This window comes from Arachis ipaensis, chromosome B3 (assembly GCF_059453495.1).
Source record: "Arachis ipaensis isolate K30076 ecotype BB chromosome B3, ASM5945349v1, whole genome shotgun sequence".
NCBI classification, from domain to species: domain Eukaryota; kingdom Viridiplantae; phylum Streptophyta; class Magnoliopsida; order Fabales; family Fabaceae; genus Arachis; species Arachis ipaensis.
In genome coordinates this window covers 91,109,416-91,129,245 of record NC_142438.1, presented here as the reverse complement: position 1 = coordinate 91,129,245, position 19,830 = coordinate 91,109,416, and positions in this window count along the sequence as shown.

Sequence of the window (19,830 nt, the reverse complement as noted above, 5' to 3'; positions counted from 1 at the left end):
CCATGATATAAGTTCTCCTTTTTTTGTTAAGAGTTCAATAACATCTAATTAAAAAAAATGAATTAAAAGCATGAAATTAAAGACAAATAATAATAACAATAATAATAATAATAATCAATATTGTTTAAGTAATTTGGTTTTAATATTAGTATTTGATTAAATTAGTATTAGAAAATTTTAAATTATTGTCTCAAATTATATATTATGAGTATTTTTCCTGAATGTGCTATTTTTAAATATTTTAATAAAATGAAGTACTGTAAGATATATTTAAGTTTATTTTTATCCTTTATTTCTTTAGTTGTATTTTCATTAAATTCAAAATAATAAATATGGAGGTGACATACACACGTATATTAATACAGAAAGAATATATATTCAAATCACAAATTTATCCTTTATCTTCATTAAATATTTAGATTAATTCAGTTAAATGATAATACATTAATTGATAATTAGTTTAATAATATACTAAATAAAAAATATCATTAACTGATAATTAGTTTAATAATATATTAAATATTAATTTGATATAACTATAATGAGAATATTTTCTCAAAATAATATAATCATACATTATTTATGAACTAATTATAATGCAATTAAAGATATTATTATGACATAATATTTACTTTATTTCTATTACACTTTGTATATATCATCAAAAGATACATGTTTCATTATTTTTTTTAGATAAAATCTGTTTTTTCAACAAAAAAATTGTGTTTAGGTCAACGATTTACTATATGTTTAGGTAGAATTTTTTTTCGAATTTAACGAAAAAACAACTAAAGAAATATAAGATAAAAATAAACTTAAATATATCTTACAGTACTTTATTTTATTAAAATATTTAAAAATAGCACGTTCACGAAAAATATCCATAATATATAATTTGAGACAATAATTTAAAATTTTTTAATAATAATTTAATCAAATACTAATATTAAAACCAAATATTAATTATAGAGACTTACTATAATTATATCAATTTTAATTATGACTGTAAATAAATAAAATAGGAAACAATCAAAACTATTTTTTTTTCTTTTTATAGTCAAAATTTACTATAAATGTAAAATATAAAATCACTAATGATTAAAAATTTGATTTAGAAATAAAACTCCATAATCTAAATTTAATTAGTTAACTAATTAATTTTATGTCCATATAATATTATTATTATTATATATTTATTAGAATTATATCAATTATATCAATTATATGAAGTCGAAATTATTATTATTATTATTATTATTATTATTATTATTATTATTATTATTATTGCATAATAGGTTATTAGTCACATGAATTATTATTATGAAGTCACGTTAATTATGCTTGAAATTGATATAATTGCTATAATTGTCATATACTCTCAATCACATTGATTATATCAATTTAACTATATTAATTATATTCAAATTATTAGTCAATTATTTTAATAAAAATTGTTGCTATAATTAGGTTATTCTTATATTATTATCTTGTATCAGTTGTTATAATTAATTCAATAAAGATATTTATTCGATATATATGTTATTTATATTAATTATATGTCAATATTTATAAGAATGAGTTAAAAAAAGTAATATATAAATATATATAATATAATTTTTATATAAAAAATAAAAATAAATGGACATAAACTGTATTATAAAAAAAATAAAGCCTATATATAGGAATAACGAAAAACTCAAGTAATTATTTATTAGTTTTTTTGGTTTTTATTACGCTTAATAAAAATTGAGTGATCTAAAAAATAAATATGAAAGTGACATGCACACGTATATTAATACATAAAGAATATATATTCAAAACACAAATTTATCCTTTATCTTCATTAAATATTTAGATTAATTCAGTTAAATGATAATACATTAATTGATAATTAGTTTAATAATACATTAAATAAAAATATCATTAATTGATAATTAGTTTAATAATATATTAAATATTAATTTGATATAACTATAATAAGATATTTTTCCAAAATAATATAATCATACATTATTTATGAGCTAATTACAATGCAATTAAAGATATTATTATGACATAATATTTATTTTATTTCTATTACACTTTGTATATCATCAAAAGATGTATGTTTCATTATTTTTTCTAGATAAAATCTGTTTTTTTTTTTGGACAAAGAAATTGTGTTTAGGTCAACGATTTACTATATGTTTCGGTAGAGATTTTTTTCGAATTTAATGAAAATACAACTAAAGAAATAAAGGATAAAATAAACTTAAATATATCTTACAGTACTTCATTTTATTAAAATATTTAAAAATAGCACATTCACGAAAAATACTCATAATATATAATTTGAGACAATAATTTAAAATTTTCTAATACTAATTTAATCAAATACTAATATTAAAACCAAATTATTTAAACAATATTGAACTTGCCCCATAAAGTTCCGTGGAAACAATTTCTCAATCAAAAATCGAGCTCCTCCCAAGAAAGCTAAATTTAACCACATTCTATTAGGTTGGTCATAATAGGTGAGTAGATCCAACCATCCTTCGGAGATTATTCCCCCTTCTTTGAACGCTTACATCCATGTAGTTGGAACCCGAATCAGTGAAGACAACTCGATGAGGTATTTCATGGATGTGATGCATTGTAAACGATTGTGACAAAAGACAATTGAACTGGAACATTAGGCGATAAGAATAACTTAGAGCAACAACAATTAATAAATTATCAAAAGAATAATATAATAGAATGAGTATATGAAAAATATTATAAAAAAAATTATAAATTGTACCTTAAAAGGATCAACTTCAATAAAAAACGAAAAATACATTCTTACTCTATGAAGTAGTTAAAAAAATATAAAATTATGAATTGACTCTCAAATTTAGATTCATGTACTACAGAAAAACACTATATATAGACTTTAGTAAAACAAAAATAAATATGTAAATTATTTATTATTAAGGTAATTTTTTATTATATACAGTAATTTTGCATCATATATTAATTTTGTTAAAATTATATAATTTTATCATATCATAATTAGAATCATTATCTTCTATCGTGATTAGAGAAATCTTGGACAATAAATAAGAATATTATACCTAATATACACAGATTGAAATAGAAAGGGGGTAAAGATATATTATCATGGACGATATAATAACTAAAAATGTTTGAAATAAATACCATAAGAAGATAGAATTATAACGGGTTAAAGTAATAAAAAATAACTTGTAGAATTATTATATGTTAATGCTAAAAATAGTTTTACGTAACTCTATTATAATTTTTACGATTACCAGTGATAAATTATTATAATTTTAAGATGTTACTTTACCCACGTGATAATTTCAATTTTATTATTACAATTTTTTATTATTATTATTATTATTATTATTATTATTATTATTATTGAATAATGAATAAGAATTAAAATTATATCAATATTTTTATAATTAATATAATTAAAATAACTAAAAATATTTAAAATCAATGTGCATTATTAATATTATAAGATTTGATCATTTTATGATTAGAATCAAATATTCTTATCATGATTACCACAACCGGTGCCATTATTATTATTATTATTATTATTATTATTATTAAAAGTATTTTTAATTGATAATTGAAAAATAGTTTAATAGTGCATTAAATATTGATTTGATATAATAATAATAATGAAGATATGTTCCTAAATTGGTATAATTATATATTATTCATTAAATATTAATTATAATATCATTATAATAAAGATATTTTTTATAAAATAATTTAGAATAGATGGAAAATTTATAACATTTTGGAGGAAAAACGGACTCACGAGGGATCGACACGTCACCTTTATTAGTTGGGAGAAAACCCAGTTTTAGTATATTAAGTAGATATAAATTTAAATGAGTAATTACCAAATCAGTCCAAGGATTTTAGAATTGGACATTCTAATCCCAAGAAAAAAGGCTTTAGTTTGGCAGACAAATCAGTCCTCAATTCATTTTTCGGTAGAGTAATTGCTCAGATCAGTCCCCAAAGATTTTAAAAAATGGATATTTTAGTTCCCAAGAAAAACTAATGTATAAATCAATCCCCAATGTTTCTCTCTGTTAGACATAATAGTCCTCTGTCCAAAAATAAAATAAAATAAAATAATTATTATTGTTAATTCCATAATAATATTGTACTGTATTTTTTATATTTTTTGGACAAAAATAATGATAAATTTATTCATTAAATTCTTATATATAGATATAGTCATTCAATAATAATAATAATAATAATAATAATAATAATAATAATAATAATAATAATAATAATAATAATAATAAAATTATTAGAGATTATTTTACAAGAAATTCAAGGTTAAAACCATTTGATATTTTTATATTTAATATAATCAAAAGATATCCTATGTAAAAAAAATATACATTTGTATTAAAAAAATATGTATTAAAAGAAAATATTTTAATTTAATTTTATATTAAATACATATTTTTTTAATACAAATATATTTTTTAAAATAGTACATCTTTTAATTATATTAAATACAAAAATATCAAATAGTTTTAACTTTAAATTTTTTATAAAATAATCTCTAATAATTTTATTGATTATTATTATTATTATTATTATTATTATGCCATAATTTTTATATTTTTTAGATAAAAATAATGATAAATTTATTCATTAGATTCTTTTATATATATATATATATATATATATATATTCACTCAATAATAATAATAATAATAATAATAATAATAATAATAATAATAATAATAATAATAATAATAATAATAATAATAATAATCAATAAAATTATTAGAGATTATTTTACAAGAAATTCAAGGTTAAAATCATTTGATATTTTTGTATTTAATATAATCAAAAGATGTACTATTTTAAAAAATATGTTTGTATTAAAAAAATAAGTATTTAATATAAATCCAAATTAAAATATTTTCTTTTAATACATATTTTTTAATACAAACATATTTTTTTTACACAGCATATCTGATCTTTTAATTATATTAAATACAAAAATATCAAATAGTTTTAACTTTAAATTTCTTGTAGAATAATTTCTAATAATTTTATTATTATTATTGTTATTGTTATTATTATTATTATTATTGAGTAAATATATATAAGAATCTAATGAATAAATTTATTATTATTTGTTCAAAAAATGCAAAAAAATATAGTACGGTATTATTGTACAATTAATAATAATAATAATAATAATAATAATAATAATTTTATTTTATTTTTGGACGGAGAAATGTTATGTCTAACAGAGAGAAACGTTGGGATTGATTTGTACATTAATTTATTTGGAGACTAAAATGTCCATTTTTAAAATCTTTGGGGATCGGATTGATTTGGATAATTACTTTGCCGAAAAATGAACTAAAAACTGATTTATCTGCTGGAGTAAAATCTTAGAGATTGATATGTGTATTAAATTTTCTTAGAGACTAAAATGTCCGATTTTAAAATTCTTGGGGATTGATTTGGATAATTACTCAATTAAAATTTATATAATTCAATACATGCGTTCGTTTGTTTCTGTTCAAATTATCTTAATATTTTAATGGGTTGTACTATGGTACAGATGCTATTTGGTACATATTTGAAGATATTCTATCTGCTTCAATAACATATCACATGGCATTAGTAGATATAGGTTTTGGCAGGGCTTGGATAATGGCTGTAGCTAAGCCAAGCCTGATGAATAGAAATGGTAGCTACTAAACTTGTAAAATGGACTTTAGCAGCAATGAATCACCAAATTGGATATCCAAAAAAACAAAAATGAACTTGAAGTGATTTTGATTTTGATAATAAAAAAAAAAAAAAAAAATGAAATCCATCTTTATAGAAGGGCATTCCAGTTCAATTAAATAATTTTTTTTAAATTAGTTCAATTAATTTTATGCTTTTGCTAAAACATAAAAGATTTTAGTTTATATTGTTATAAAAGAAATGCACACAATGATTTATTAAATTAAACGTATTAAAAATTTTTTTATTAATCAATACTTTAAGGTTCACTAATGGTACTAATTTATTAAAATTTATAAATATTTTTTTTAATTAGTTTAATAATATTAAAAATCAAATATCAAACTACCTTGCGAGTAAATTCAAAAACTAAATTCTTGTTAATATTTATTAATCTAACCAAATAATTTATTAATTTATAAATAAAGTTTAAAAAATTATAATAATGACACCTAAGTAAATAATTTCCAAACTCAATATATGAGCGTCATATCAGCATTTTAAATTAATTTAATAATATTAAAAATAAAAATTAAATTTTTAACAACTTTGTTAATAAATTCAAAAACTAAATCATTGTTAATATCTAACAACCTAACCAAATAATTTATTGTTTATTAATTTGTAAATAAAGTTTCAAAAATTTCTAACAACGACACCTAAAAAAATAATCCCCAAACTCAACATATGATCGCTATGTCACCAAAAGAACTTTTTATTTGTATTACTACTAGTGTTAAACCCGTGCGATGCACAAACTTATATTTTAATTTGTCGTCTTCGTCCAGAATTAGAACCTTGAGACCACTACGAGACCAACTCTTAACTCTTGACAAAACAACGTAAATTTGTCCATGGGTGAACACTGATTTTGACAAATAAAGCCCTACATGTGATAATGATTGAAATAATAACCACCTAAGCAAAACAACTTAAAATTTAAAAAATAACAACCTAAGCAAATAACTTAAATTTAAAAAGTAACAATCTAAGCAAATAATAATTTATAATTTATAAATAAAATTTTAAAAATTCAAAAGAGTAATATAAAAATAAATTAAAATTAAAAAGTAACAACCTAAGCAAATATCTTCAAAATTTTAAAAATAGCAACTTAAGCAAATAAAATTTATAATTTTTAAAAATTTCTATAGTGATGACACCTAAGCAAATAATTAGTTCAACAATATTAAAAACTAAATACTTAACAACCTAAAAAAATATAATTTAAAATTTAAAAAATAACCACCTAAGTAAATAATAATTTATAATTTATAAATAAAATTCTAAAAATTTCTAATGACAACACCTAAGCAAATAAAGTGCCAAACTCAATGTATGAGCACCACGTCAGTATAAGAGCTCCCCATTTGTATTACTATAAAGATAAATGTAAAAAAATATTCATAGTAAAAGAAATTAAATTTACTCTTTCATTATATTTATAGGAGCGTAGATGATTCACATAAGAGTTATGATATTTTTAATTTATTTTTAAAGTAGTATTCATTTTTGAGTGTAATAATTATAAACTAATACATGGTGGTAATTAGTTGGGATCGAAAAAGAGAAGGTGGAAAAAGAATAAGAAAAGGAGAAAGGAAGAAAGAACAAATCAATATAACAGTGGTCGTGACACAATGATAGATATGTATATAGAGAATAGTAAGAAAAAAGAATAATAAAAATAAAAATTAAAAAGTCTAAAAGAATAATAATAGTATGGTGATAATTAATTGCGGTTAAGGTGAATAGATAAAAAAAAAACAAGGAAATAGAATAAAATAAGGCAACATAATAATGACGAACTAATTGTGAGATAATAATAGTTATACATGTATAAAGAATGATAAGAAAAAGGGATAGTATATGATATAATTGTTGAGTAGGTGTGGTCGCTTGTGGTGTGATATACTGTAATCTGGTGTGTCATCGTTGATGCTGTGATCTGAATTTTGGAATCGTGCCTGCAGTTGGGTTCATTTAGTGGTGTATCATATTGATTTGCTTTCTTTGTACTGTGACAGGTGACTGAGTTGCTGTATTATTAAAGATGGACTTTAGTTTTAATTAGCGGTGGAAAGGAGGAGTCTAATTCAAAGAGTATAGGAAAGATCTATAATTACACTTCTTCCGATACGGAGGAAGACGACGATGATAATTTATACCTCAAATTATAATTAGAGAAAGCATAATAATAATAATAATAATAATAATAATAATAATAATAAATTTGTGAAAAAAACTCATTTATATAAACTTCAACTAAATAAGTTCATTATTTTATAATAATGTTTCAAAAATTTTTTTTTTATTAAATTTGGTTTAATATGTATTTTTATCTTATATTTTAAGATACAAATTATAGTTTAATTTCGATGTACTAACAATATAAAATATTTTCATACAGTTATTCGATTACATTTGTTCCTTTGAATGAGACAACATAAGAATTTAATTGTATTATTTTCTCTAAAATAATTTATTACTCTTTCATTTATGCTCTTCCAAAAATATAATTTTACTATCTTATTATTTTTTGTTTCTTAACACTATTACTATCTGTTTTTTATTGTTATTATTATTTATATTATTATTATCATTATTAAATCAAAATAAAATATACATGAAGAACTAGTCAATTAGTCAATATTTTAAGATATTTTACTTCAATAAAAATTATTTATTCAACATAAAATTAATTGTTATTGGTTTATTTTTTATAAAAATACTTATTTTGTATTGAATATCTAATATGAAATATATATATATTTAAAAGAGAATTCGTTAAAACCTCTTTAATTTCTTAAGCTTAACATTCTTAATTTAAAATAAAATAATTTTTTGTCATTTCATTTTAAATATTTACATGCATTCTTAGAATTTCATAAAAAATAACAAAAAATTAAATATACATTTAATATAATATTTTTTTTCAAAATAAAGTTCAATCTAACCAAATAAAAAAAATAAAGAAAAAAGCCTATCTAATTAAATACCCACGACCCAAAAAAAAGAAGAAATTCTATAACAAAAAAGAACGGTTCATGACCAAATATTAAAACAATAGGTCACCTCCTTTGCAAGCAGCTGGTTATTCTCCTCTAAGCCGTGGCTCTCCTTGCAAGTCCGACAAATGTCACAATCTTTCCGAAGCCTATTTCTTTTCAAACATTATAGTGCCATTTGTCACATAATTCATTAATCTGTATAGACAAATCTGTACGCTATAATTACTCTATTTTAATAAATTAATTTAATAACATTATTTATCTCTTCTTTAAAATATTAATCTAAACAAAATTTTAAATTCATGAGAATGAACTGTTATCTATAATATTGGATAATATATTTTTAATTTAAATTTTATTTTGAACTAATCAGTTACAAAATTTTGTTCTTGCAAAGGTTATATATATAAATACGTCAGATCAATTTAATAAAATTCGATGTTAAATAGTAGAAATACGATTACACATTGTCATTAGAAATACTTTCACAAGTATTACACATTCATTTGGTTCTCCTTCTTTTTGTCCTTCTCTCAAGGAATTCTTAATAGTTAAATTGGATCTATAATTTTTATATTTTTTCGTGCTTTTCTTCTTTTTTCATGTTTCTTAAACCATTTTTTCAACCGAATTGTTTTGATTTTTCACACAGAATTTTCTATATTTTTATTAGATATTTTAAGGCTTCAATTTTCACATTGAAAAACTCAACAAAAATACAATATATACATACATAAGGTGTCAACAATAATAGACAGTTAAGTTATGGAATTCAATTTTTATATTAAGAATGAATGTTATATGATGTCAGGTTCCAATAGAAAGTACACAGCATTTGAAAGAAATGAAGATGTTTGCATGCAGTCCCATGTGTTTAGACAAGATATTTTAGGGTATACAACGTCAATGGGTACAAGTTTAGAATTATCACTAAAAAAAATGGGCTGAAAACTCAAAATAGTGGAGTTTATGTCTCTTCTAATACAAGAAGTTATGCAAGCATGCGTGACAATAGAGTGGCTATTAGTAGTGTTCCATATTATGAAAAAATTATGGACATAATTGAATTGAATTATAGCTGCTATTTCATAGTGTTATTGTTCAAATGTATTTGGGCTGATACAACTACCAGTAGAAGCATCAAACAAGACCATTTGGGCCTTAATTGCTCTTGTCTGATCCACACCAGTGATCGAGAAGACAATGAACTGTACATATTGGCATCAAAAGCTCATCTTGTATACTTTGTGGATGATGAACTAGATAAAGAATGGAGTATAGTGGTTCATGTGAAACCACGAGACTTGTATGACATAGGGGAAGAGAATGAAGAAGTTGAAGTTGGTTTTTCTCCACAGCTAAAGTTGAACATGTCAACGACAGGTGGAATTAGAGATTTACAGTTGAAAAGGGATGATGATACAGAAGACCCCACAAACAATGCTTTTGAGAATTTCGATGATGTTGCATAATTGAAATATGAAAAAAGTGTACGTCATTAAAAGAGGATCTTTGTGTGATTAATAAGTTTAATAATCTTAATGATGTATGTAGTTTGTTGGTTACATTACGATCTGAATTTTTGTATTTCAATTAAGTCTTTACTGAATTCTAGGGCTACACACAGATCGGATCGGATTGGATATAGCTTATAATTTTATCCGATCCGCACTGCACTCATCGAATCGGATCGATTATGATATCCGTATTTTTTCAAGTCGGATCGGATATTGGGTATATCTGCATAATTCAAAAAAAGTGTTTTAAGGACCTGCTTGGCTGTTTTTACAAAAAATATCCAAAAAATCTATTTTTTCACCTGTTTAATCCTATTAACTCCTAAAATATTATCAAAAAAAGTTCTCTTGAATAACAAAAAAAAAATAATAACACAAGATATACGTTTAATTATTCTAAGTTGAAGTACAACATAAAAAATTAAAAATAAAATATCATAAAATTTATAAAACAACACATTAAAATTCTTATCACATTAGGGTTTACTTTCTTAAACTATGCTATTTATATGAGACGTGCGGATCTGCGGATCGGATCTGCAGATATCACTACCAAATCCGTAATCCGATCCTACCATGGTGCAGATTGGATAATATCCACACAATTCGGATTGGATGCAGATAGTTTTGTGGATATTATCCGATCCATGTGCAACCCTACTGAATTGTTGGTTTTAATGAATAAAAGCAGTTTCCCATTTCTTTCAACATTTTCTGTAGCGAAAGTTAGTTTACAATAAAGTATTAATGTCGTTATTGTTGTTGTTGTTCTTAATGTCGCGCTGATGATAATCATGATACCTAATAATCATTATCAAGTTCACTAATATTGTTATCACTAATAAATATTAGTGAACATAAAATTATGGTGTAATAGGACAAATAAAAACAGCGGAATTTTTATCATACTGTGCAAGCACAATACTCGCTAAAGAAATAGCTATGGCCTCTCCATTCTCTTCATTGGAACATGCAATTTCTGTTGCTAGAGATGTATGATTTCGTAAAGTGACGGTTAGGTGTTGGTTGGAGGCTATATCAGGACGATGTTGTTCTAATCAATACTTGAAAACAGTGAACAAATCTACTATACAGGTTTGTTATTTAGGCATACCCTTAAAAACTTGTGTTAAACTATATTTGAATAATATATATTTTAAGTTGATATATGCTAACAAATTTGTTGCAATTGTAAGAACCGGAGTTTTTGACGTAAAACTGCTTTAATAAAATAATAATTTTAACTGCCCAAAATAGGTTTAAAAATATAAAAATGTTCTTTTAAAAAATAAGGTGAAATTTGAATTCAATGAATTTTTTTGGGTTGAAAAATGTATATTTTGCGAAAGATTTTTGTAAAAATGTGTGCCGGTGCTTAAGCCGGCAGTACCGGCTCTAGTCTGTCCGGTACCGCGTATTTTAGAAAATAAGATTTTGAAAATTGATTTACTATTTTGAAAGGACAGAAAAAAATAATTTAGAATTTAAAATCGGGCACTAATCTTAAAGGTTTTGGCCCAAAGTGGGACAAACGGGTTAAAAACGCTAACGGATTGGACCCGACCCAAGGTCCAACATATATATACTCTATTAATTTTGATGGGAAGAGAGAGAGAGAGCTCGGATAGATGAGAGAGATGGGTGAAACTGAAACCAATTGTCACTATTCATTGTTACCTTCAGGAGCCATAACTTGAGCTACAGTGCTCTGATTGACGAGCCGTTTGCGGCCACGCAAAACTCTCGTCGAGCTCTTCATTTTTAGCTAAGATTTATTGGTAAGAAATTAAAACTCAAACTCCAGTATCCAGCCCCAATAATTCTACATTTTTGGGTTTGGTTTTTGAGTAAGTTTTGTGATTTTGTTTATTTAGGGGTGATCTAGCATTGAAATATTATTGGATTTTGCCCCTAATCTCTTTGGATAAGGTAAGGTCTCACTAAACCCTTGTGTTTAGTTATTTTTGTGAATCCTAGATTTAATGTTGGTATGTTATATGATGTTAGATTGAGTTTTGGTGTTTGTTGAAGTTGGATTGAGACTTTGGATCGAGCTTGGTGGCTTTGTTTTGGTGTTTGGTGCATTTTGGGAATCGGCCAAGATATGGTTACAGTTTTTTTATGTAATATATAATGTGTCTAAATACTTAAACTAGTGGACCATAAGATAGGATTGAGTGATGTTGGTTTATGCTTAATTATATATGAGATTATGTTGTATAATGAAGAGGAGTATATGGAATGTTGGAATGTGCAATATATGATTATGATGATGATGAGTGTTGATGATTATTATGTGTGATGATGGATATCGATGAGTATAAATATGCAATGTTGTAAAGATAGTATTTGTGATGTTAGAAATGGATTGGTGAGAATTGTGAATAATGATTGAGTGTTGATTAATGATTTTGAATTAGAAATCATGGATTTATGGTGATTTATGGTGTAAGGGTTGAGTGAATTAGGTGTGAATTGATGGAAGTGATATGAAATGGTAAGTTGTTGTGTGTGGTGGTGTTTTATGATGTTTGAGTAGGCTTTGATTTGGTTTTAAATTGAGAGTTTTGGTGAAGTTGAGTTTTTAGTGTTTTTGGTAAAAATGGGTTTTAGGCCAACTTTGGCGGATCATATCTTGAGCTACAGTTTTTGAAATTGATTAAATTTTGTATCAAATTAAAGATAATTCAAAGATCTTTAAAATGGTAAAGATATCGTAGAAATTGGAACTTTGTAGAAAAAGATATGATCGTTGGAAGTCGGTGTCAAAAATCTTATTTCTGTGATGTTGCAGAAATTATGAGTTCTGGTATGTGTGCGCACGCACACTGCTGTGCGCGTGCTCTAAATAGTGGCTACATTTTGACTTGTCACGCACAGCCTTGTGCGCATGCATACCATGTAAAATTTTGAAAACGTGCGTACGCACACACTGGTGCGCACGTACACACACAGGGTGATGCCTTCTATTGATAGCGTTTGCACACTCTGGTGCGCTCACACACGCTGGGAAGTGCCTTCTATTGGGGGCATTTGCACATATCTATGCGTGCACTCAAATGAAAACTTCTACCTTCTGTGTGTACGCACACCTCTATGCGTACGCACAATGCCCTGTTTTTTTTAAGAAAACCTTGTTTTTAACTGTTTTACCTTCCCAGCAAGCTTGTGAACTTCCGTGAAGCTTATCTAGGGTTTCTTAACTTGGTTTTAGGCTTTGAAACATAGAGAATACTATAAGTGAGTTTAACTAGATATTTTTTGTATAAAGTTAGAAGACGAATACTTAGGTTTCTGGAGTACTGAGGATGGATTAGTCGAATGAGAGAAAAGGTGACTTAGACGTGGTATGCCAGTTGGGTAGAGTTGTCTTGTGAACTAATGGGGAGCCGGATTGATGATGAATTGAAATATTGATGATGGATGATGAATTGAAATGAGTATAAATAGATTTATGCTATGAGTTGTGTTGTATTTCTGAATTGTTATGATTGGTAAGTTGCTATGCGCCTCAGACAAGGGTTGTGGCAGTCTCCCGCTTATCGAGATAGCGGTGCCGGTGTAGGGGCCAAGGCAGTCTCCCGCTTACGTTGAGATGTGAGGACTGAGGCAGTCTCCCGCTCACATAACCTTTCTGCTGCATGAGTGTGCAGAGCCTATATCTCTAGCATAGCAAACTCCTTGCAGATTTCTCTACTGCATGAATGTGTAGAGTCTATATCTCCGGGCATGGTAGGGAGATGTGTCGGGTTGGCAATTATAGACCGACAAGTGATATCACGAATGATAAACCCATATTTTATGACATATATTGTTCTCAATTCAAGAGATTTATTCAATCCTTCACCCACTTATTCATGTAAATTGTATGGTTTTACTTTCCCTTCCTTATTATGTGATATATGTAAAATACATGTTTCCTATGCTTTGAAATTATTTATTTTAATTACCCTATATTATCATTCGATGCCATGATTTGTGTGTTGAGAAGTTTCAGATCCTTTAAGGCAGGAATAAGTTAAAGGATGGAAAGGAAACATACGAAAATGGAAGGAAAGCACAAAATGGAGTTTTTGAAGAAAATGGCAGCGACGCGAACGCATGGATGATGCGGCCACCTGCCCAGCGCGAAAAGGCAGCAACGCGAACGCGTGACTGACGCAGACGCGCGCCTTAAGCAGAACACAGATGATGCAGACGCATGACCGAAGCGAACGCGTGACAAGGAAAACTCCAGATGACGCGACCGCGTGACCCACGCGGACGCGTGACAGACGCTACGCACCATAAATTACAGAAAATGCTCCCAGCAATTTTTGAAGCCTTTTTGGCCCAGATCCAAGTCCAGAAAGCACAGATTAGAGGTTATAAAGTGGGGGAATGCATCCATTCATGAGGAATGTATTGAATTATTCACTTTTCATAGTTTAGATGTAGTTTTTAGAGAGAGAGGTTCTCTCCTCTCTCTTAGGTTTTAGGATTAGGATTTCTTATTATCTCAAGTTAGTATTCCAACTCTTTATCAGGTTCAATATTCCTTTTTATTATTTTCTTAATTTAATTTATGAACTCTTCCATGTTACATATGATTCTCTTAATTAATGTTATTTGAGGTATTCCAGTTTATGATTGCTTTCTTTTATTTATATTACTATTGCTTCCAATCTGAAGACATTTTTATTCGAGTAAGTTTATTTTTCCCCTTTTGGCTTTGGTTAAGTAATTGGTAACTCTTGAGTTATCAAACTCATCGTGATTGATAATTGTTATTTTTGCTAATCAAATCGAATTCCAATAACTCTAGTCCTTCCTTAGGAATTGACTAGGATCTGAGGATCAAACTGATTAGTCCACTTGACTTTCCTTTGTTTAGTAAAGGTTAACTAAGTGGGATTAAACTCAATTCTCATCACCATTGATAAGGATAACTAGGATAGGACTTCCAATTTCTCATACCTTACCAAGAGTTTATTTTATAGTTATTTATTTATTTTACTTGTCATTTAATTTACTTATTCCTTACTTTTAAAACCCCCAATTTACAAAACTCATAACCAATAATAAGAACATACTTCCCTGCAGTTCCTTGAGAAAACGACCCGAGGTTTAAATACTCGGTTATCAATTTTAAAGGGGTTTGTTACTTGTGACAACCAAAACGTTTGTAAGAAAGGACTTTTGTTGGTTTAGAAGCTATACCTGCAACGAGGATTTATCTGCGAATTTCTAGACCACGCAAAAGTTCTCTCTTCAAAATGGCACCGTTGCCGGAGAACTGCAATCGTGTGCCTTATTATTGGTTATTGTAAATATTTTTCTTTTATTTGTTTAATTGTTTTTGTTTTTCCCTTTTTATTTTTATTAGCTACTATGAATTCTCACCCCTCTCGCTTTGAGTTTGGTTCTAATATCGTTGAAGGGAATGGAAGTTATAACAGGAACATGCATCAAGGTCAGAGAACTCAAAGATGGATGAAGCCAAGGGGATTTGATCAACCCTTTAGGCAACAACACCCTCCAAGATATCATGGACAAAGACCATTCTACAATGCATACCAAGCTAATAGATATGATGGACAACCTTGTAACTACCAACAAGCCCCACCCTGTGCCTATAGACCATCCTCTCAACATAACTTTGAACCACCACACTCACAATCTCCTTTTCACCATCCACCACCATATGATCCTTATCTACCCCAGTTCCAATCCGATTACTACCAAACACCACCACTTCCCTATGTACCATGCCCAAATCCATCACCTCGAGAATCACAGTCTCGTCTCAAGGAAACAGTAAATCAACTTCATACAACCCTTCATCAGCTAGAGCAAGCAATACATCAATTAGCTTCCAGACGTTCAAACCCTCAAGGAACTCCAATAGCTTTATGTGAACAATCTAATGACGAACGTAGCATGAAGGAGACACTAGAAACCCCAGAGGGCAGTAATGAGCACAACTTTGTTCTGGAACAATTGGAGGAAGCTCAGATTATCCAAGAAGAAGAAGTACTGATTGAAGATTTAGGAGATGCTAAACCTTCATGGGAATCCAGAGTTGTGAAAAATACCGTCAAGGACATTATAATTGATGCTAAGGAGGATAGTGCACAAACCCCAAGGCAGGTATTTTATGAAGAACTAGACAGAATGACCCAAGATGCAAGTTTCCTTGATGATAGTAGCCTCAAGTCAGGTTCTCCTAGTAATGAACTTGCATCCGCAAGTGAATTCTCTGAGATCAAAGAATCTTCCCCAAGTGAATACGAAGATGATGCGGAGGTAGATTTCTCTCAACCTCCAGCTTATGACTTAAGTGAAGAGGAAGACATTGAAGACTTTGATCAAGACACAGATGCATTTGAAGAATTTTGCAAGGAAATGGAGGAATTCGCAGAAGACTACAAGGGAGTAGAACTTACAGAACCACTGGAAACACCTATCCCAAGGCCATTACCACCCAATACAAGCTTCAAGTGGGTACAATCCTTAACCTTTAACTCTATTTTTTCACTTAAATATGGTTTGCTTGAAACAGATGGCCAGCTTAGAGCTCTCTGCGGCTTTAAGAGTAAGAGGGGAATGGCTCGTACTCAGAGCTGGTGCACAAGGTTCAATAAGGTTCCACGCTTCAACTCGAAGTGCACGGATTGGTATCATGTTCAATCGAATGGATCTCGGAAAATGTTTGGTCATCTTGGTGAGAATCTAATTTCTGAACCGCCCGGACGAAAAAATATAGATCAAAACGAAGGCGGATTTAAAAGCAAGGTATGGGATCCTGGAAAATATTCTGATATTCGTAACCCCGGGAGCCTAAAAATCTGTTTGAAGCTGCTCAGAAGCTTTACATGCCTAGTTTGGGACCCCGGAGGCTGTTGGCATTCCAAACATTGGTGGAGATTTCTGGATGAATTTAAGCATAAGGCACCATAACAGGAAGCTCATCCAATGTCCAACTTAAGGACTTTAACTAAAAGGGCTAGGTGGGAGACAACCCACCATGGTATGATCGTTCCTGTTTCCATTTTATTTCATTTTGTTTATTTTTATATTGTTTTATTTTTACTGAACCTGGATGCTATTCATAAAATTTGCATTTAGCATTGCATACTGAATAATTGCATACCTGCATAAATAAAAAAAAAGAAGGAGAAGAAAGGCGTGCGATGCGACCGCATCGCTAAAGCGATCGCGTCGGTTGCGAAAACCACCTCCCACGTGTCCGCGTCATTCACGCGGCCGCGTGATCTGGATATCAGCCTAAAAATTCAACGCCCAGAAATTTGGGCTGGAATCGTGCGGCTGTCGTGCGTTTAGCACAAAACGGCTCATGCGTTCGTGTCCATCACGCGAACGCGTCCCTAGCAAAACACCCATCCCACGCGAAAGCGTGAGCGACGCGTTCGCGTCGCGTGAATTGCACAACACCCCAAAGGAGACAAAGAGTTGCGCTGAAACGACGCTGGAATCGTGCGTTTTGCACAATTTCCAGTGACGCGGTCGCATGCCTCACGCGACCGCGTCATTCATCCTTTTTCCTATTCCATGCGATCGCGTCACTCACGCGATCGCGTCAACCCCCCATCCACCCTAGCCACGCGATCGCGTGGATTCAAATTCACTAACCCCAATGACACGAAACCCTACCCCCCCCCGCGTCCCCATTCTTCTCCCCCAACCCCCTCTGCTCTCCCTCCCTCCTCCCTCTGCACCCTTCACCACCACCCACACCGGACCGCCGCCCAACGCCGCCCACCCAGACCCACCGCGCCGACCACCCCCACTCCTTCTTCCTTCCCTCTCCTTCTTCTCTCTCTCTCTCTTCTCTTCTGCCTTCCACCACTGCGGCCAGCCACCGCCACCCACATCACAGCCGCGCCTCCCACCACCATCCTCACCCCTCCCATCCTTCCCCCTTAACCCCTACCCCTCCCATTACCCCTACCTGAAACCCCTACCACCGGACAGCTGCCCACCGCCGCGCCAACCGCCGCACCGCCGCGCCACCACCATCCCCCAGCCATCTCTCTGCCCTACTTTCATTCATACGCCTACCAGGTTCCGCAAACCGCCACTCTTCTTTCAATTCGTAGTTAATTGCACATTTTTCCGTTTACGTTCAACACTAGGCTAGTTAGAGATGTATGTTGTAGTGGATTCTAGGTTGTTAGGTAGCTAGGATGTGGTTAGTGGATTTAGGCCTGATAATTGCGCTGTTCGTGCTTCTTGTTTTATCAATTTCGCAATTCTTATGTTGTTGCTGTTCATATGCTGTTCTTTACTGTTGCATGCTGCTTTTTACACTATTTTTTCGTGTTCATATTCCGTATTTGTATTTGCAGCTGTATTTTAATTCATATGAACTGTTCTGCTTGCTGTTTATTACCCGGGAACATCTAATTTTAGCCGGAATGCTGCCCAAATTTCTGTAAACTGTTCTGATTTTCCTTCATGTTTTGGTTTTGGCAATTTGGATTCTACTTTACTCAGCTTTTACCAAACCAATTCATGAATCCAAGGACAAGCTTTCTTATTCTTTTCGATTTCCTGGTTAATAAATTGCATTTTTGATGATTCAATTCTAATTTTTGCTATTTCCATATCTATATGAATCATCATCAACCTTATTTCCTTGTTTGAATATGAGTTGACTGTTGCTTATAATTGTGAATTCTTGTTACTTAGAATTGATCATCATGCCACTTACTCTGACTTTCTTTTTACTAACTCCTTGCTTTCAACTTTCTAACCTCTTTTTCAATCCTAACCAACCTAATTTTCCAAACATCTCTTCTTGGTTTTTCACTATTCTCTTTAACCTTCTAACCAAGGCATGATTATAGTTTTTCCTAATTAACATGAATTCTATTTCTATTACATTTTGGATTGTAAATTTTTTCTTCTCGGATTTCTAACTCCTATATAATCCAAAATGCACAATTATTCACCTCATTTCATTATTCTACTGCTCATTTGCCACTTTATGCTTATCTTGTTATTTTCCTACTTGTTTTCCTGTTTTTATTATATCCTGGATTTCTATTTTTTTTTCAGGATGTCTGACCCTCAAAGAAAAGGAAAAGGAAAGGCAACAACTGGCAAACGGAAAAGAGGTGAATCCTCTATGTCTCTCCTGGAGCTTATGCATGATGAATCCTGGCGGGAGAAGCACTTCACCCCGCAGGAGAAGGCTGACCAGCTCCTCCCTGCCAATGATCCAATTAAGTTTGCAAACCGATACTGTGAGCTCAAGTATCCGGTGTTTGCTACCTCCAGAAATCTATACCTGGAGAGGACTCTGAAAATTCCAGAAGAACTACAGCAGTACACCTCCGATCAGATCAAACAAAGAGGCTGGTTCTTCTTGGAAAGGAATTTAACTGAGGTCAATGCTTCCTGGGTAAGAGAATTCTACTACAATTATTTTAAGACTTCCCTGGATGCAGTGCACCTCAGAGGGAAACAGATACTGGTCAATGAAGAGGCCATTGAGGATATTCTGCGCCTTCAGCCTAAGTCAGATC